The 20,010-nt window shown below is 35.0% G+C and overlaps 1 non-coding gene across 1 annotated transcript; it reads right to left on the bottom strand.

The window, feature by feature from the left end:
* Positions 1-258: 258 nt before the first annotated feature.
* On the bottom strand, positions 259-19,508 carry LOC104888577 (structural maintenance of chromosomes flexible hinge domain-containing protein GMI1). Its single transcript, XR_008968629.1, has 39 exons — positions 18,960-19,508; positions 18,096-18,151; positions 17,380-17,464; positions 17,150-17,222; positions 16,689-16,744; positions 16,504-16,609; positions 16,305-16,371; positions 15,475-15,560; positions 14,570-14,620; positions 14,047-14,182; positions 13,782-13,843; positions 13,557-13,709; positions 13,274-13,364; positions 12,979-13,013; positions 11,901-11,976; positions 11,623-11,805; positions 10,382-10,540; positions 10,209-10,230; positions 10,010-10,124; positions 9,756-9,872; positions 9,097-9,434; positions 8,932-9,041; positions 7,515-7,692; positions 7,217-7,325; positions 7,003-7,097; positions 6,162-6,260; positions 4,741-4,807; positions 4,208-4,293; positions 3,842-4,123; positions 3,599-3,757; positions 3,350-3,505; positions 3,020-3,175; positions 2,711-2,866; positions 2,470-2,584; positions 1,971-2,184; positions 1,719-1,886; positions 1,585-1,641; positions 1,022-1,291; positions 259-933 (listed from the first exon to the last, which is right to left on the bottom strand). It is a non-coding gene; the product is annotated as a structural maintenance of chromosomes flexible hinge domain-containing protein GMI1 (transcript).
* Positions 19,509-20,010: the final 502 nt, after the last annotated feature.

Below are 20,010 nucleotides of genomic sequence, written 5' to 3'. Positions count from 1 at the left end.
CTTCTTGAATTTTGTTTTTTCCTTTGTCTATTCAACCAAAATGTTACAATTAATACTCTTTCACCAATTATTCTCCATTCTCTCTCCTAAAATCATCTTTTCCCATACAATATTTATTTAAATAAACATAAAATCTTTATTACCCCTCTTATATTCTACTTGCATAAATTACCGTAAAAAAAGGAAAATGAGAACTATATTTTGAGACGGAGGGAGTATTTATAAATATAGCTGAATATCATTTAATAAGAGGACATACATTAGAAATATATTTATACATATAGCTGAATAAACCATCTAACGCCAATTTTGACAATAATTGTTACATTGTTCCAACCTCCATGTTATAAGTAAAAATCTGTCATTAATCACTAACTTGTCAATCACAATAATTCAGGGTGTGTTTTATTATCAAAATCTAACCATAATCTATTCCAATTCTAGGAAACATGAACCTTTGTATGTGACTATTCTTGATTGCCACCATACAATGAGATCTTCATTCTGTTTCCTTTCCAACTGTTGTTTCAGAAAGGCTAAAATCTCAAAAAACAGATCCTTTTTTCTATGCTATATGTTCTGAAACTATGTACACACTACTACATACACCTTTAACATCAGAAACTAACCTTAATATGTCTCTATATCTACTGTAAAGAACTTTTGAAGGAAGCAATAGGACTTTTCTTAAATAATTGTTGTGATAACAAAACCTTATGTTCTCTTTCTTTGTTCTCAAGTAACTTCAGATAACCTGCCTTCTTCTCAGAAAAAAGCTTTAAGTATGAACTCCTTTTTTCACTTTCGCAAACGATTGCTGTCTCCACTAAACATAACTCCGATTTCTTTTTCTCAATCTCGTTCATGACCTCCCCCGAAGAGACAACCAATTGACTATCTTGAGAGACGCTAGGAAAATGCACGCTCACTTTCCTGCAAAAACAGAAAACAACTAACGTAAATTTAAGACACCTCAATTTATATAGAGCAAGTTTATTGTGAAATGAAGTGTGTGTCATACTCAGATGATCCTAGAGAAACAATTCCTCTTCCTCTCATGATTAGTCCATCCAGAGATATTGCACCATCTGTTGTTATGCATCCACGAGCATGTTTCATGTGTTCTTTCGTATCATACACTTGAAGTTCTCCAAAGAGTCGATAAAAAAGGGTTTCACGAAGGCCATGACCCACATATGTCCTAGTTTGGAGATGGTCCACATCAATGTCGATCATATTAACAGCATAACCTATGAAACCATGTGGAGTTGTTCCCTCAGGTAAGATGGGACTAGTTTTTATAGGCACGCGATGCGTGCGAAAATACAAAGAAAATTAATTTTTTTAGGGGATGTAGAATTTTTTTTTTTATTATTATATCTAATAAATTAGGAATATTTGAATTGTTGATGGTTTTCGTTTTGTAATGTCTTTTTTTATTTTTTAAATTAATTAGGTAGTTTTCTTTTTATTTTATTTTTTATTTTTTAATTAAAGTGGTTAGTTAGAATAGAGATGTAATGAGGGTAAAATGAGATTTCTAATATTTTGGTGTCCTACCCCTCTTCCCATATAGAATAGAGATTCGGTAAGGCCAGCCTTCTTTGAGGATCAGTCTCCAGAATGTCACCACCATATGCTCTGTCAACCATAATATATAAGTTGCTTTGCATGGAATTCTAGAGAGTTTGTATCTTAAAATCAATAATATGACTTACTTTAAATCTTCAAGACATATAATTAGTTGACGATTTTTTATGCATTTTCCCAATTCGCCTGCTAAGGACATTAGAATGTCTTCGTACTTCTCAGGGCTTGTTAGTGCAACACTAGATTGACAAACAATGGCTAGCATTTGATCTTCCCCTAAGTACTCGGCCAATGAACTGAAAATGAATACACAAGGGCATAATTCATAAGAGATTAGCTACTTCCTTTTCAGGCATGTCCACCCAAAAATTAAAAATTACCAATTAAGCGCGGGTGTGGAAACTGTTGCAAGAAGGGCAACTAGGCCAACCACATCATCAATGAAATCAGGGTGCCGATTCTTCAATAATGGATTCCTGGTAACAATGCCATATATGGAAGCCGCTGAATCAACCTTCTCTTCTATTTTTCCCAGCACCACCTCCTTCTGAGACGAGCAATCTGGCTGAGATACTGGCAGCAGTTCCATTGAAGCTGAAAATGAATGAGGAAAAATAATAAAAAACAACCACATACAACAAGTCTATTATAAAGGTAAAAACAGTTGTTACACCTCATTGAGAATATAATAAAGCAAATTGAGCTGTTCAAGTGTTAGGAAATTCTATGCAGTTCTCTTAACCATCAACAAGTTGCTTCTGAACAGGCTTCCATGAAATGCAGTATATGTGTGCGGATACATGATGCATTGATGCTATGTTTGTGAGAAACGTATGATTTCTTTTATTTTCAACGACAAAAAAGTAGAAGAAAAACAACCTTGTAGCTGTGTCAAATCCTCTTCAATTTCATCCTTACGCAGAAGACACCATTGTAAGGCCTCTTCTTGATCTTTAATAGCTGAACCATAATGGTAGATCTCTTTTTCAATGCTCTGAAGTTAGATAAATAGCATGATTAAAAATTTGCTACAATGATATAAAAATTCTGACAAGAAATAACCAATAAAAAGCAACAGACCAAAGGTTAAAACTGCAACAACTATTGCAGTTAATTCTACCTCAAAGTCCTCTAAGCCAGGTCCTCCTGAAGGTATTGCACGCTCAGGTGTACAAGTATCAGCAAAAGGCATCATCCCTTCTGAAGAATTGAAAATGTCACTGTTAAGCCCGTACTTTTGATCAGGCTGCTTGTCTGGAGTTTGTGTAATGTTAGCCTGTACACAAGAAAAAGAGGTATATATACATGATGATGTAGTTTGAGATTTAGCCAAGACAGGAATCATCCATATATATTTTCGTTTACGAACTTTAAAGGGGTGTCGAGATAACTTCAAAGAGAACCCAAGATATTTATGTTCTCACCCTACCTGCTTCTTCTGCATTTTTGACTCAATCAAAATGGACAATTTCCCAGATGCTGATTTCCCATCTGACGACTGAGGTAGGCAATCTCCATGCTCCGGATTTTGAGTTTGGAGGGGAGATGCAAAATCACACTCCTCCTCAACATATGGAACAGTAACCTATACAAACAATAACACAGTCAAACTGGGCAACAAAAAAAGGTATATATACATAATGTAGTTTGAGATTTTTAGACAAGACAGGAATCATCCATATATATTTTCTTTTACGAACTTTAAAGGGGTGTCGAGACAACTTCAAAGAGAACCAAGATATTTATGTTCTCACCCTACCTGCTTCTTTTGCATTTTTGACTCAATCGAAATGGACAATTTCCCAGATGTTGATTTCCCATATGACGACTGAGGTAGACGATCTCCATGCTCCAGATTTTGAGTTTGGAGGGGAGATGCAAAATTACACTCCTCCTCAACATATGGAACAGTAACCTATACAAACAATAACACATCTTCAGTAAACAGTTTAATCAGTTAACTCGAAGACAGAAGAAACAGAAGATCCAGTATGTTCCAACATCGTACCTCTGAATCTCGCAATGCAGACCTCTTCCTGTTTGTCACAGGCTTTACAGCATCGGAAACTGATCCGGAAGCAGATCTATCCTTCAAATACAGCTGATCTGAAGCTCGGAGATCAGAAAGAATATCTTTTTCTGTACATGTTGATCTTGATACTCTAATCTGCAAAGTGAAGTCGGATACGTTAATGCTTGTATGTATGTAACACCCAAATGGATAATGGACAAGTATACAGTTTTGACTAACCTCAAACTTGGCACATAGCTCGAAGTGTTGACAATGATTGGCCTCAATGCAGAAAGTTCCTTCTGTTAAAGGAAGAGTAATTGACGGAATGACACATCTCCCCAGCTTAAAAGCATATCTTAAAGAATCATCAAAGCCTGGAAAGTCTGTTTTTAATCTTAAAGTATCTGATCTGCCATGCTTGTCTGAGTCATGTATAGTGTGATCAACATCACCCTTAGAATTAACAACTTCAAAGGCTAAATTCTTCAACTTCGACCCCAAATGACAAAGCTTAGGTACCTTAGACCAGGAAATTTTCTGTAAGCTCTAGAACTGGGGAAAAAAGAAGAAACTTGAAGTTATATAGAGACAGAGCAAACTAACCACTGTCACCATCCTCAGCTCCCGCTTTTCGACTTGAAATTTTTTATTAGCTACAACATTTTTGTTGGATATAACAGTAAGAGACACTGTAAAAAAACAAACATGAAATTAGCAAACGACATCAGCAGTGCAGACATAAAACGGATGCAGACAGAACCCCAAAGTTTAAGCAACATTACAGACTCCCAAACTATAATGCACAAATATATGGCCAATCTCAAACGGCTGATAGCCAAGAGTAGCAATTTTCTGAAGGTCCATGCTCAAAAAGTCTCTTACATACATACACAGCCAATCTAGTCTCTTATTAGGCCAAAATTCCAGCAACAAATTACAACTTAGGCTTACTCCATTTGCCGATGCTATGGGAAAATAGTTTTCATTTCTATAACTCATCAACCAGATTACTATTAAGTTATAAGAGCTCTGAGAAATCTAATTAGACCTAAAGGTCGTGTATAATAAGATCTTACGGTCTTATAGATATCAAGTCACCATCTACCTATGGAAAAGCCAGAATGAGGAGACTTTACCTAATTTACCAAAACCTTCTGTGACTTTCAAAAGACCGCTAAGATCAATGAAACCATGATCATCAACCTGTAGCCAAATGAGAAATTAAGAAGAGAGAAAGTGATGCATAACTGCAATCAGTCCTGTTCTAAGCAGGGCACATGCCAAACTTTTGAACAATTAAATTACATAAATAAACCCAAATCTGAATACAACATTCATTTATCATCAGATCGTGAGCCAAAGTACAAATTTAATTGTGCGAATTTGAGATAAAGGTATTGTTGTTCAAAAAGGCACACTATGAGTTTGTCTTTGAAGTTAATATTCTGCTCACCTATGATGTAAACTGTAAACCCCATAATCCTTTGCTAGTCCTTCTTGTATATTCACCATGCTAAAAAACTACTTCCTCTGTTCTTTGTCCATTGCAACAATTCACTTATCAAGCTTGCCAATGCACAACTTTAACTATTGATATCTTTAATTACTTAAAAATTATAAAATTTGATATTTAGAAAGTATATATCCAGACTAATATAATAAGATCCCACATGACTATATTTTCCCTTACATAAAAATCACAATAAATAGTGAAAGGGTGGTGGGTGAATAGTATAAAAAGTCAATTGTTGCAATAGAAAAAGAATGGAGGAAGTATGTCACAAGATCGTGGAACCCAAATATAAACCCAGCATAGTACTTGCTACATAATAGTCTGTAGCATCTACAATAGAGAAGGCAAAGAACACGCTTGCTAGTAGATACTGCAACATAGTACTTGCTAAAATAATAGCAAGCATAAACCCCAATTGCTGACTCACCTATTATGTTCTTACAAGAAAGTTCGTGTAGCAAGAACATGATAGGTAAAACCCGATATCTTTGCTACAAAGAACCCAACATATGTACTTACAAGAAAGAATGTTCTTTAATTTTACAAGAATGTTTTCTTTAATTATAGCAAGTGCTATGTTGGGTTTATATCTGGTGGTATTTTGGTTTTAGTTAAAAATAACACTCTTGTAAAAGAAAAGCGAAGGCAAAGAACACACCCATCTCACGATGTATGTGAAATTATTATAGTCGATGAAAGTGCGTGAATAAAAATAAGGTACAGCAAAGCACATGAGATCAACGTTATCATAAACATGTTTAAGTAGTACTCCCTCCGTTTCATATTAATCTACACACTTTGACATTTTACACTATTCACAAATTACACTTTGACTCTCGTTTGTGATTTATACGTGAATAAAAACATAGTCATGTGGGATCTTGTTAGATTTGTCTTAGTATGTATTTCATTAATATGTATTTTTTATAATTTTTACAAATACAAAACTAAAGATATATGTCTTCAAAGTTTTACATTGGCATGCGTGAAAAGTGTAAGTGTGTAGATTAAAATGGAACGGGGGAGTATAAAAGACCACACTACCTTGCGCTTCAGACCAATTTGATCCAGGAAAGAAAAACCATGAACTTGCAGCTCTACTTCTATGCCTTGTTGCACATGATTACTATGTCTATCTAACACCTGAAAACAAATATTTCAACAAAATAAACCAACCCAGATATATTATGGCAATAAGGTCTCGCAAAATTGACTTAAAGTAGTGATGAATCAAAAGTGTGCAAAAGGAGTTAAAAGAACATTATTTGCATAATAGACATGTCATAAATCCTAACAAAAAAATGTCTGCAGATGAGTATCATTTGTTCAGTTGTTTCTATAAACTCCATCAAAACATTTCATCCAAATAAATGTTTTATGTTCAAGAAAGAAGGTATATGAAAGTTTCATGATTAATGTTAATTCACGATCTGAAAGAATCAACATAAATTCATTTCTACTAGACTGTGATGGCCACATTAGAAAAGGAGGGTTCCAATGCGCTCCCCTAGATTGAATTTACTGAAAGAAAAATCGAGCCTACTACTTAGCAATTGTTGTGGGCAAATGGTAAGCGACTCAGAATTTTAATTTTTGTTTGGGTACATATTTTTTACATTTGCCAGCAAATATTAAAAGAGCGCTCATTCACACAGCCCAATTTTGTAGAAAACTCCCATTGTTTACAGAAGATATCAACTTTATAAAATTTCTAGGTCCACCATGGAATTGACAAGCCACAAAGCGCAATGACTAGAAAACGTTTCAGTTACAATGTCACAACTGAGTCACTACATCTGTACATTTAAAGTATGAAAGTAGAATACTTACGATGTTAATCTAAAAAATCGAAATACGCAGAACAACTTCCCAAAAACACAAATACCTCCACTTTCATATCCTCAACGACCTGCTTCGGAAGTAAACTTTTGCTTGATTCTGATGAAAGAATGTTGACGAATCGTAGAGGTCCAGGAAGCACTGGACAAAAGAAAGCAGAAAAGTAATATCAAGCCCAAATATGGTAAACATGGTAACTATGTTTAGGCCAATATGATTAAGACCCAGAACATTGAGTTGGCAGTAATATGCCAGAATACCTTGACAAGGTATGCTGAGAAAGGGTTGCTTATGAGGCTGAGATAACACCAACATGGCTTCATAACTTGGGCGGATATTGTCTAACTTATTAGTTGTAATCCGCACATTCTGCAAAAATTATATATATATATATATATATATATATATATTATATATATATTATATATAATATATATATATATATATATATATATATATATATATATATATATATATATATATATATATATATCTTAGAAATAAACAAAGCCTGAAACACCAACTCGATTTTGCAAAAAGCAGAAATACAGTTCATACCGAAACAATCATATGATACATATCTGATGACAAATCCACCTTCGAGTTCTTTAAATGAGAAAGCACAGTACCATTAGACGTCAACTGGATTTCTATCTCTGGTATACTCTTGAAAGAAATCATGTTGTCATAGTCATCATAACAGGCAACTGTCAATGGTGGGAAACAAGAACCTGCACTGTAGGGAAGATATGGCTGCATTAGCTGCTACTGTGGTTGTAGATAAATCCAAAAAATTCACTCTTGGTTCAAACAGCCTATAGGAAGAAGCAGCTTCAGCAATGAAAGTAAAAACATCAAGAACGATACATCCACTCATAGAAAAAGAATATTTGTATGGCTTAGTGCATTAAAGGCTTTAGGCATATGTGCATCAGAATAGGATGAGAATAAAAGCCTTTATTTCCTTAAACTCCAGATCTTTTGCAAACTCTTCTCTTTCTCTTGTTTCAGAGAAAGAAGAAAGAAAAGATTTCTTACATAGCACCCGAACAATGAAAAACTGAGAAGAAAAGATATTACTCTCAAGTTAGTGTATAGATAACAATAATCCTTCCAGATCTAAGCAGTCTGATTCCGTACAAAAATGCAGGAGCAAAGCAACCTACTATCTTACTTAGAGGTAGATCAAAAGATAATACTCATCCTTCCGTATACAGGCAATCTAAATGCACCAAAGATGAACCACCATATGCAACTTATTATCTTACTTAACCTACATCACACGAATAAAACCAGTTTATAAGATTACATGAAAAATCTTAACTATAAGATTACGTCGAATAAACAAAAAAGATTTTCCAGCTACATCTAAGCCACCTAAAGAGCAAGCTGTCGCAGATGTGGTCCAACTGAGATTCTTGCTAAAATTTGGAGGACATGCTAAAAAGCCGAAAGTTTCTTGGACGATAGGAGTATTATCTATCAAATGTAAAAAACCAAAGCCATGCATACACAATGAAGCACATCATATCTTCTTCTAAAGAGAGCTCATACAGAGAGTGGATATATAAGAATTGTGAAAAAGATGTATCAAGATGTTGAGATTGCTGAAAGAAGGGGAGCAAGGGTGTGGACAATACAAAGTCCTATGTACAAAACCCTGCTCACTTCTCCCAACCCACCCTAAAAAAAAGGAGAAAAAAGGATTAAAATTCATATCTTGTGCAGTCATGTGTATCAAAGATAGGCTAGTGAAAATTTGACCCAGAAGTCAACCTGCAGATCTTTAGATAGCATGATCCGTGTAGCTTAATACATCTTAAAAGATTAAAAGCAGCTCAGTCTCTAATCTTCTTCCCTTAGTCAGTTAAGCAAGACCCACATTAGCAGAACATGCAATATAGGTGGCAAAACAATTCATCATTCACGGTGAAAAGAATTGGAAATATAAAGATATCCACGAGTAGTAGCACACCTCACACGCAAAGGTAGTTCTAAATCATCCTTGGAGAGTTCCCAGCGTTTGATATTAGATGATGCTTTCACCCTCACAATCAATTCAGAACTTGCAGTTGCAGTTTTTTTCTGTGGAGAGGCAAATCCTATTTGTAATCTTCCAAAATCCAGAATGCAGGATAACAAGAGAAGGGTCTTGATCTTACCAGAGAAAAGGAGAATAAAAACCCACTTTTTGAAACAAACTTGGGATTGAGCCCACCAAAAATATATACAAACCCTGACGTCCGTTACGTATGTATTTGTAACAGTTCCTGAAAAAATATGGTCCACCTTGGGGCACTTTGCAGCTTCAGTCTTAAATTTAATATCCAGGCACATCTCATAATTGTCCCTTACAATATATTTTTGGTCTACATCATTAGAGGCACTACTTCGAGTGAAATTGGAAGGCCGCAGTACGGCGACAACTTCTTTAGGAGGTACTGTTCCAGCAGAAACTGAAGCATCTGTAAGTAATCCCTGCAGTGTGATACAATATCAACAGAAAACAAGAAGTTATTTAAAAGTAATACAGAATTGACAGATTCAGGAGAAACAAACAGAACACAAGAAATTGTAGAGAATGGTGTTGCAACTTGCAATAAGGGATTAAATAGCAAACATTTTTCAGTTTAAGTTTGGATAGCTAGGTCCAATTTCTAGATAATATCCACATGTTCTCCTTGTTATTGAACATTAAACTAATGTATCTTGGAGATCTTCTCAATAAACTAATACGATTCTTGTTCTCAATAATATCTTTCTCTACAATCTAAAATGTTTAGATGCCTATATACTAACCCCATCAATTTCTAAGGCTTCGCATTGCTTTGGTCCCAGCACATTGATTGACGAAGGAAGTTTCAGATTTAGCTTGTCAACTTGGCAATTCCAGTCGTTGTCGCTAACGGGAATACACTGCAGCGAACAGAACTTCATTAATAGCTAAAAGTGCTCTGCAGGAATCTTTTACATCCTTATGTATGCTAATATTCTCTGATGCACTCACTAATCACAAAGAAGACAGGTTTTTATACGAGGAAAAGTATCCCAACCTTTCCTGGATCCATCACAACAATAGGCAGAGATATAGAGCCGCGGAGTTCCAAGCTTCTGTTAGTAGCATCAACTTTAAGCACACTACCATCTTCCTCCTCAACCCCTAGTGGCCTTCAAAAACCAAAATATAAGGAGACATAAAGACAGTGGAACTCTAGCAGAAGACTAACACAAAGATGAGGTGTCAATATATACCTGCAAATGATCCGTGCCTCTCCTGTTTTTATGAAGCAGTTTGCAATTAGCAAGCAGCAAATGACAGAGCAAGAGCAATCCATTACACAGAGGGCAATCTTTCGCTAAGCATAACATATTACAGAACCGTATTACATGATGAAACGATGAAATAGTGCCTAAATGTCACTTACCTCCTGTATCCTCTTCAAGGCCTTCAAGTAAAAAATATTCGAGCGTTGCAAATAGGTTGTTCTTATGACAGCCAGAACAAGCACCTTTGAGAATCTTAACTTTCTGTCCCCTATTCCAAGATCTGCCCTTCCAACTTATAGCTTTAAGAACCCTAACAACTACATAAATAGTAAAAAATAGGTCTTAAAACAATAAAACAAGAGATACAGCAACAATTGAGTTTCTTGCTGTTGGTGACAAGTGGACTCTTGAATCATTCATCTATGCAAGCCAGCAGCAGAAGGGGGAGGGGGGAAACGATATGCTCTATGTTCCATAGTATACTTCTTCATCGATTATAAGGGCTTATTTGGTACGCAACAACAAATGATAGTAATGGCATTAACTATAATGTAATTTTGCAACGGAAGTCCCGTGATGATTCTTCTCCACCTGAAGTATGAATTTTTCTTCAAATAAGTTCATTACAATTACCTAATGTGTACCACGTAGTCAACGAAAATCTACAAAGGAAAACATATTCAGTAGAAATAGCACAACACTACCATGGACATTAATAGAAGACTTCCCTAAGAAAATTACTTGTCATTACCACTAAGGCTTCTTTACATTACCCAAAAAGTATTTTCAATGGAAAATGACTTTGCTAATAAAAGATATGTTTCAAGAGAAATACAATTGCAGCTTCCTTTGAGAGGGTAAAGAATAGGGAAGAAGATGGGTTTTCCATTTGGAAAAAAAAAAAATATTTCCACCAATTGATAAAACTGTTTACTAACCTTCACAAACCAAACAAAAGAAAATGGAAAAACCACTTTTCCAGGATAAGGTTTTACATCCAACACTCCGACCAGACACACATTAGTTATAGCCATCTACCTTTCGCTAACATCAACATTCACTATTACTTTCTATAATCATATACTAGCCAAATATCTGACATTTTGCAGAAATTGCTTTTGTAGGAAAACTGAACAATAACAGTTTCATTCGGCCAAGATGACTGCTCAAAATCACAAAAAATTATTTTAGAATGGTGAAACAAACTATTTGCCAGATTAGCACAGTAAAACAAACAGCTTAAAGCCTTCTCTTCAAGTACTTCAAAATAGTTTGAAAAGTTCGGAATGGTTCAGGAAATTTCAATTATTAGTTCTTGCAAGTTCAGAGAAGTGTAGGAAAGTTCAGAAAGATACATTCAGATGATAATTTCAAAGAATGAGGGTGTTATATACTTTACCATCACAAGTTATGCCAAGTTCTTTGATTGATTCAGCAACAAGAACATCAGGTTTTTCATCACCACAGTTGATTTCGTATTCATTATCATACTGACTATGCATTTGTAGAATCCAGTTTTGATACTCTTGCTCCAGTTGTTGAAGTGTCAATTGCTTTTCGCCTCTACAAATTCGGATTTTTACTACAGCAAGAATTAATCAGTGAAGATGCTTATTAAGACCTTAGAACATTTTAATAATCTAACAGAAACTATAATGAGATAGTTCACCAAGTCACCTTTCTCGTTCTGAGGAGTGTGAACTCCCAGATCCTTCAATGCTTTGGTAAACCGGTCATGAGGGGCTAGATCAGTCTGAAACATTCACCATCTAAAGATCAGGCTTTAAACAAAAGGCGGTACAACAATTACCGCTGCTAGTACAAAGAAGCACCATAGAAACACAAGTACAAGGGGAAGCAATTAGCTAAAGTATCCATATGACACAGACACTAATATTATATTTTATTTGTTGTTCCACTTTTTTCTTTCCAGGAGCGCAGGAAATACAGCGTTCTTTTTGGGAGGGCTGCAAATTACAAAATGATTTTTCTCCACCCAGAAAAAACACCATATCAGCAACTTCTCATTTGTGTCTAGGAAAATGTATTATTTCCAAACTTTTGCTATGTTCTGAATTATGATGTTGTAAACGTCAGACACAAACTTAAAGCCACCAGTATCTTAACTTCTTTTCATTATTTAAGACAAGTATACCTATCTGACTATTACTTTAGTCGGTTGAAGTGGCAAGGTAGCCAGGTAGCACAAATACATGGGGTAGTGGTTGGGTATGCTTCCACTACAATGAAAGAAACATGAAAACAGTGTACAGCTCGAACATATGGCAAGAAAACATTGGGCATAGATACAAAAAACTCTGGACTACTAACTAAATGCAGTTTGACAAAGAAGGTTTCTTGTTTCATTAATTTCATAATTATGTCCCCAAAGTCGTATCACTCTTGATTTTCAACTTTTAAAAAAAGAAACAAAAACACAACTCATTCTACAAAAAGTTTTGTAATTGACCCAAGCAAAACCAGGAGTGTAAAGGAGCGGACATCTAATTTCCAACGCCGTCGTGTCTCCCGAAAAAGGTCACTGGTATCTAAAGGCTATCCAATATTAATTTATTCAGTCTGCTATCATAATATTTCAGCAACCTTACAACAGAGTAGTCCTTCCACATAACAGGAAGTGAACAAAATTAGGATGACAACATTAATTCAAAGACATTCACTTGAAAGACAACAGGAGTATAGGACAGTGAGAAATAACAAAAAACAATCAAGTGCGGTAATAGCAGTTCAATACCTTGGATGGTATTGGATTGAAACCAGCATCAGTATCTGCAAAAACAAGAAGTCCATATAAAAACTGAAAAAGGGGAAAAAGGAGTGCACTACCACATACTCCGTCTGTCCCTCAGTAATCTTCACATCTTAGGTTGGAACAGAGATAAAAAGTATTTGTTAAGTGGGAGTAGATAAATAAAAGTAAAGGGAGATGAACATTACTTTGTTAAAACCCGAAATGGAAAATTTAGAACATATTGAAGACATGAAATTAACATTTAGAATAAGATTTTTGGTAAAGCAAGCAATCTTACCAATGAAGCACTTAACTCTTAGACAACACCTCTTCAAAGTTTCAACTTTGCTCCCCTTCTTCTGTCTGGGTTTCATGAAAGGTAGCAGATCCTGTAGCACATATTAGATAAGTTCAGGTCATTCTCACATGCTGTATCAATTAATCACATTGAGCCAAAGTTGACAGATAACTAAAAACTGCTGTTACCAGAAATATATATATATAGAGAGAGAGAAAGAAAGTGAGAGATAGAGAGAAGAAGAAGAAAATATGTCCACTAAAATATCTCCTCGATCAATGACCATAAACAAGGAACTACTAAGCAACCAATTAACATTTGAAGCATACACACTAAAGTACATGATGGAAATACGACTAAAAGATTCATAGTCTTCTTGAATTCCACAGCCATCAGAATTCAGTTTTTCCAAAATTTTCTCAATACTCTCCTTGCCCTGCAGAGATTATGCAAGCATCAACAGACTCGAAATCCATAAAAAAGACAAAATCTATACAAAATTCTATACCTCAAGATTGGGAAAGTAAACACACTTCAGGCGTGCATTCCCTTCTCGAATTGCTTTTACACCTGAAAACCGAGTCAGAAGAAGTTAGTCAACATCATAAAGTAGGTACAAGACCAACACAGCTAGTCAAGAAAACAGGGAGAAAGCCTACAATGAGAACTAGATGCTAACCAACCGAAGGGCAGGGAGAGACATCTTGACTGTCAGAGGCACACTTTCTAGAGTAGATTTTTGAATACAGATTATAATAGAATACTGGTCTTACCTGGTGATTTAGATGCAGCCTTATCCTCTTCAAAAGAAAAGTGAAGATTCAGGACAAAGTCTGGGCCATTAGAAGAATGCAGATTTGTCACTGCGACTTCACCACCTTCAACTTCAGCTAAATTGATGCCATTAATCTACAAAAACCAAAGATCAGTAAATTAACACCAGTAAAGCACCTGGGAAACCCTTATAGGTAACCAAAATAAGAGCTTGTTATGACCACCATGAAACAACTTTTAACCAGATGCCATTCTACTCTTATAAAGTGATGTGATAGCAGCCACCAAGGACTTTGGCGTCTAATCTCAGCAGATAGACAGTAACTTGGTAAGAGATCACAATTTCCAGTCATCAGTACTCATTATCAACTAATGACATCTAAATTTGATAATATAATAAAGCTAGAGCTCCTAATAGAACCGATTATGAGCTTCATAAACAAGTCTCTGTTGACTTCTACTAGAAAGTATGTTTTTCTGCTCATTGAACATCAACGAAATGAAGAACATTTGATTAAGAACCTCAAAATCCACCAATATTGTAGTCCTCCCTGTCTTGGATATCTCATCACACTGCAAAAAAAATGTTCCACGATATTAATCCAGCATATATTATCTTATTCTAATATCTCAAAGGATTTAAGAAGCTAGGAGTAAACCCATAACATTTTTGGAAGTCAAGAAAAAGTCAGAAGGGATGTGTGTTTGTAACAATTATCACATTGACAGTAACACTAACAAAGCAGGTCTTTGTTGTGCTGAAAGCCCCATAACTTGTATTCTCTCCTTCGATGCACCACTCAGATCATATATCTTAAATTCAGAATAGACAAGTTAAAAATCAAAATAAAAACAATCCTGGACAGCTAAGAGACAGACTATAATCTTGTACACCATAGCAATATCAGCAAGTACATATCGCTAAACTGGGAATGACAGTTATGCTTTACTACTTATTTAGCGATATTAGTCAAGTTGCTATTCAGATTGACGCTAAAATTTCTAGAGAAATAACAGCTTATAATCTAAAAGAACTATCACATAACGCTAAAAACCAACATGGAAGGATCAAAGCTCCTTCCACAGTTATCATACAATCATACTCACTAACTATTCAAAAAGAGCATCACGAGTCAAGAGACAAAGAAGATGTTTCAAGAAACTAAACTACTGGATAGCACTTCCTGAACCCAGTCAAGGACTACAACATCAACTTTAACAAACCCCTCAGAAGAGACCAACCACAGACAAAGAAAATCTTCTAGATATTTAAAAATTAGCAGAGAAAACCTGGATTGTTCTTGTAGGAATAAAAAGCTCATACATCATAAAATATAAAAGAAAAAGATTTTTGAGTACATTATTTCTCTAAGCTTCATCGAAAATGAAAAAGTAGCAAATTAGTACAATATGATATAAAAGCATACCTGAATATAAAGGAAATAAATATCCTTAAGCTTGCACTGGAGTTGAAATATATCAGGGAGTTCTAACTTGGGTTTCATAACAATTTGCAGTGCATTGGACAAGAAATTCAGGGTCAGAATACAGAACAACAGTTCAGCAGAAAGTAAGTATCAAAGCACCAAATTTATAAATTCTTGTCATGAAACAAGGTAGCAGTCTGAGATAGTGTAGCAGTAAAAGTCATTGTGCCTTTCGAAAATAAACAAGCATCTACTACACTATGTCACAGTAGTCAATGCATAACAAGATTATTAGAAATCTCTAGACATGTAGAAACAAAATTAACAAAGGGCTGGAAAACAATGATTCATAACAATATAACAAAAAAGTAAGTAGGAGAGTTAAAGTGACACCAGAGGATGTTACACAATAACATATCACTATAACACACTTGAATCAAAGGGGTCATAAAATAAAGAGAAGGTGACAGGATAAGGTGGTGGTTGATAGAAGAGGCATGGGAGAATTACCCTCATTTTGGGTCATACATTACCTTACTTGGATTCTATACACTTTATGGTAATATTTCCCCCACCCCTACTCCTCTCTCAACCACCACCACCACCTTCACCCATCTTCTTTCTCTATTTTCAATTATTTACCCCTTAACTCTATTCCCTTAGTCCAAGCATACCCTAAGAAAACAAATAGAAGCTACTTAGGCTTAAAATACACAATCTGAGTACAAAATCCAAGCAAAAGAGTGATTTAGGGATGATCCTAAAAAGAAGCAAGAAAACCCTAAGGACCTGAAAAATACTAAGGTGATAAACATAAACAAACTGCACGTTTGTAAAACTCCCATGAGGGGATAATTCAATTTCTCTGTCTGACGGATCTCGAAGTCCACCCAAGGCCTGAAAATGAATTAACTATTTCTGTAAATAACTCTGAAGATCACTTCTAGAGCCTGCAAACAAAGTGTTGTCTAAAGAAAGAGGAGTAGTTTATAGACTTTAAAAAAAATTCTCAAAGAAAACCTACATTACCTTCCAGTTAAGATCAGAGCCAGACTGCCTTAGTAGAGCATCCCTCTCTAAACGAAGCCAATAAACTTTTTTAGATTGTTTAGTCTTTGCAGACACTACAGCATGCCTAGTACCGGACACATGATTTAAAAAAATGCCAAAAGTAAGATTCCATACTCAACATTAAGGAGACTCCATCATCTTACCTCCCTAAATGCATGGAAGCAATAGTTCCACCATATCCAAACATCCCAAAGAAAGGCTGCAAAAAAAAGAAAAGGAAAGCATTTTTCAATAAAGAAGTAGTCTCTATAGTAAAAGCTATAATATTTCCAATGAAACAAGTGTTCCAGCTATGCAATGCTCAATTTTAAAGATAACAACCTAGACAAAATGCTCAATGTTAACCCTTGATTCAATAAGTCCGCCTTCCTCAAAAAATCCATGTACATATTTCATGAACTATTTCCAAGAGTAGTTTTGCTTGCTTCATAAATAAAGCTCCCTGGAAGTGAACTCAAATAGATTCTTTTTCTAAGAGGAGTCTGATCAAAAAAGGGACGACAATAATCTATACATGATTAATTTAAAGATAAGTTTCTCTATTGCAGAATATGTGAGTCCCTACATATGATTGCTACTAGGTTGGATGAGCTTTTGTCATAACCGTAAGATATGGAGGTTTTCCGCCAATTGCAAGCTTTTTGGAAGTTCTGTGAACTGAAGCACCCATTTTTCCCCTGATAAATTAAGAAGATTAAAACAAACCAAGAAACTAGTATAAGAGATATGAAACATGTGGGATATAATAGAGCAAAAAGAGTGGAAATTTAATAATTATAACCACAAACTAAAGCCATTAAAGACCACGGTTTTCGAAAGGAGAAACTGATATACCACTTCACAATCGAATTTCATCAATCATCCATCCATTCCAGGGCCAGTATCAAATACAGAAACTTTATCCTCGTAAACCTCAACACTGCAAAAAGAACTCTCTCCCAGTGAACCAAATAAGTTAATTAAGAGAATTCCATCATGCAGTTACTGATTCTAGCTAGTAGCTAAACCCTATATTGCAGAAAGGTTAACAAGTGACTATACAGCAGCAGAGGGAGACTTAAATGAGAAATCATAACTAATAATAGATATGTTATGTAACCATCAATAACATGGAAAATGATACTATATCTCCAAAGAAAAAATAATCCCAATGAACCCTTAGAAATAAGGGAAAGCCGTATACCACCTGGCGGGGGAGGCTTGAAGATAGATATATTGCAAACTGATTCATGAACTTGCAAATGATGAACAAGTAGTACACATTTAAGCTCAATGTATAAATTACAGGACAGAGAAGAAAAGAGAATAACCAAGATCATCAATTCAGACATTACGCGAAAGATCAGCATTTTGAAATCCCAGTGACGCATATAGACATAAGACATAATTTCTTAAGTATCTCCTTTTCAGAAATAGCTTCACATTCACTGCCTCGAGGATCGATCTGAATATCTGAGCTGACAGCTGAGTACAAAGGAACAACACTGCCAGGTCTATGCAAAAAGAAATAAGATTCCATACTCAACATTAAGGAGACTCCATCATCTTACCTCCCTAAATGCATGGAAGCAATAGTTCCACCATATCCAAACATCCCAAAGAAAGGCTGCAAAAAAAGAAAAGGAAAGCATTTTTCAAAAAGAAGTCAGTTTAAAGCTCAAATATTTCCAGCGAAACAAGTGTTCCAGCTCTGCTATTCATTCATCTTCCTCTAAAAGGAAAGGTCTCAAGTCCTACTATCAAGATGATCAAGATTAACATATTTTATTACAAATATTGCTGCCTATATGGCTATATGCTCCTTCAACTAGCAAAAAAAACTAAGAGATAACATGGCAGGTCAAGAAAGCACAAGGATACCTGACTATGATACTGCAAATTTCTATAGGAGGCATTCATGAAGTAACCAGCAGTTGCAAATGAAACAATATGATCACATCATATTAGACAAGCAAGAAGCACATACAAAAACCCACAAACTAAACAACCGAAAAGATGAAATTTGAGCATACCTTAATGACAATTACACCATTAACAAACACAAACACAAAAACAAAAAAATGCACCATTCCTATAACATTAACATATAAAACCTAGAAGCACATACAAAAACCCACTAAGTGAAAACAACAAAAAAAATTAGAAATTTGAGCATGACAGCAAAATACCCTAATTACCCATTACATCACTAACAAAAAAAATGCAGCATTCTTATAGCATTAACATCACAAATACAGTAAACCACCACCCAAGTAAACTGTAAAAGTTCATCAAACCAAAAAAAAAACAGGAAAACAAAACATAAATAAAAACCTACTCAAATTTTCTAAAAAAAAAAACCGCTAAAATCATTCAAAAACCTTTCTAACAGTTCAACAAACCAACTCAAAAAAAAAAAATGTAGAAGAACTCACAAAGAGTCTGAAGTAGTGAGTTTTGTTAGGCTTGAACTTATCATAACATAATAAACTCCTTATTTTAAACCCTTTACTATCTTCCAAAAACAACTCTTTAGAAGTCCAGAAAATCTCCCTCCTACTTTTATAATCCTCTGTTTGCCTCAAAATTTCATAGCACTTCTCCTTAACAATCTCCACAAAAACATCCAAAGAAATACTACTATCTTTTGGGTTTCTTTTAACCATTTTAACACTAATCCCATTTGGCAGCAAAACTTGAAAACGATAAATTTCATCTCCATTATCACTATGAAATTTCCTTTTTTTCACTAACTGAACTTCAACTAAAATCAAAATCCCAAAAAAATAAAAAGATCAAAGTTTGAGGAACACCCAGAAAAATTGATAGTGTGCAGAAATGGAAAAAATTTCAGAGAGTTTTTGCTTGTTTTGGTTTATGTGCGAGTGTGACAGTGTATATAGAGTTGTAGTTTGTCGCTGAAACGACGATTGTACTGCCCAGAAAGTGTATGTTAACGGTTACTATATTGCGTACAATGACAGCCTAAGTTAGCGATCTTTATTGTGTTAGGTTTATAATACGCGTGAAACAGCGTAGTTTAGCTGTTATATGTGAGATGTCAGCTGTAATGCGCGTAGAATTAGAAGGTGATTAGTTGTCTCTCTAGTACACGTGGAGGTGGATTTGGAAGGTTTTTTTTATGGCTGGTTTTTGGAAAAATTTTGGCCATATTGTGATCTTGGTGTGCTGAGGTGGATATCTCATAAATGTAATAATGCATTCATTTCTTAGTTTTTAAATGGAAGAAAATGTAATCAAATTGGTTAATTTTTTTTTTTCACGCGACTCGAGGAACTTATTTGAATGTTAAAATTTTCTTCAATAGATTTTAAAGTCCGCGTGCTGCACTGTTATTTTTGGGTTATTAAACGCAGCCTCACTTTACTAACGCAACCCAAAAAACTCTTATAATCATATTTTTTCTAAAAAAAATCTCTCTCTACAAATATTCTCTCCTCCTTCTTTCTAACTATTAGAGGAAAA

Source organism: Beta vulgaris, chromosome 3 (genome assembly GCF_026745355.1).
Source record: "Beta vulgaris subsp. vulgaris cultivar EL10 chromosome 3, EL10.2, whole genome shotgun sequence".
Classification (NCBI taxonomy): domain Eukaryota; kingdom Viridiplantae; phylum Streptophyta; class Magnoliopsida; order Caryophyllales; family Amaranthaceae; genus Beta; species Beta vulgaris.
The sequence above is the reverse complement of the archived record's forward strand: the minus strand, read 5'-3'. Positions and strand labels throughout refer to the sequence as shown.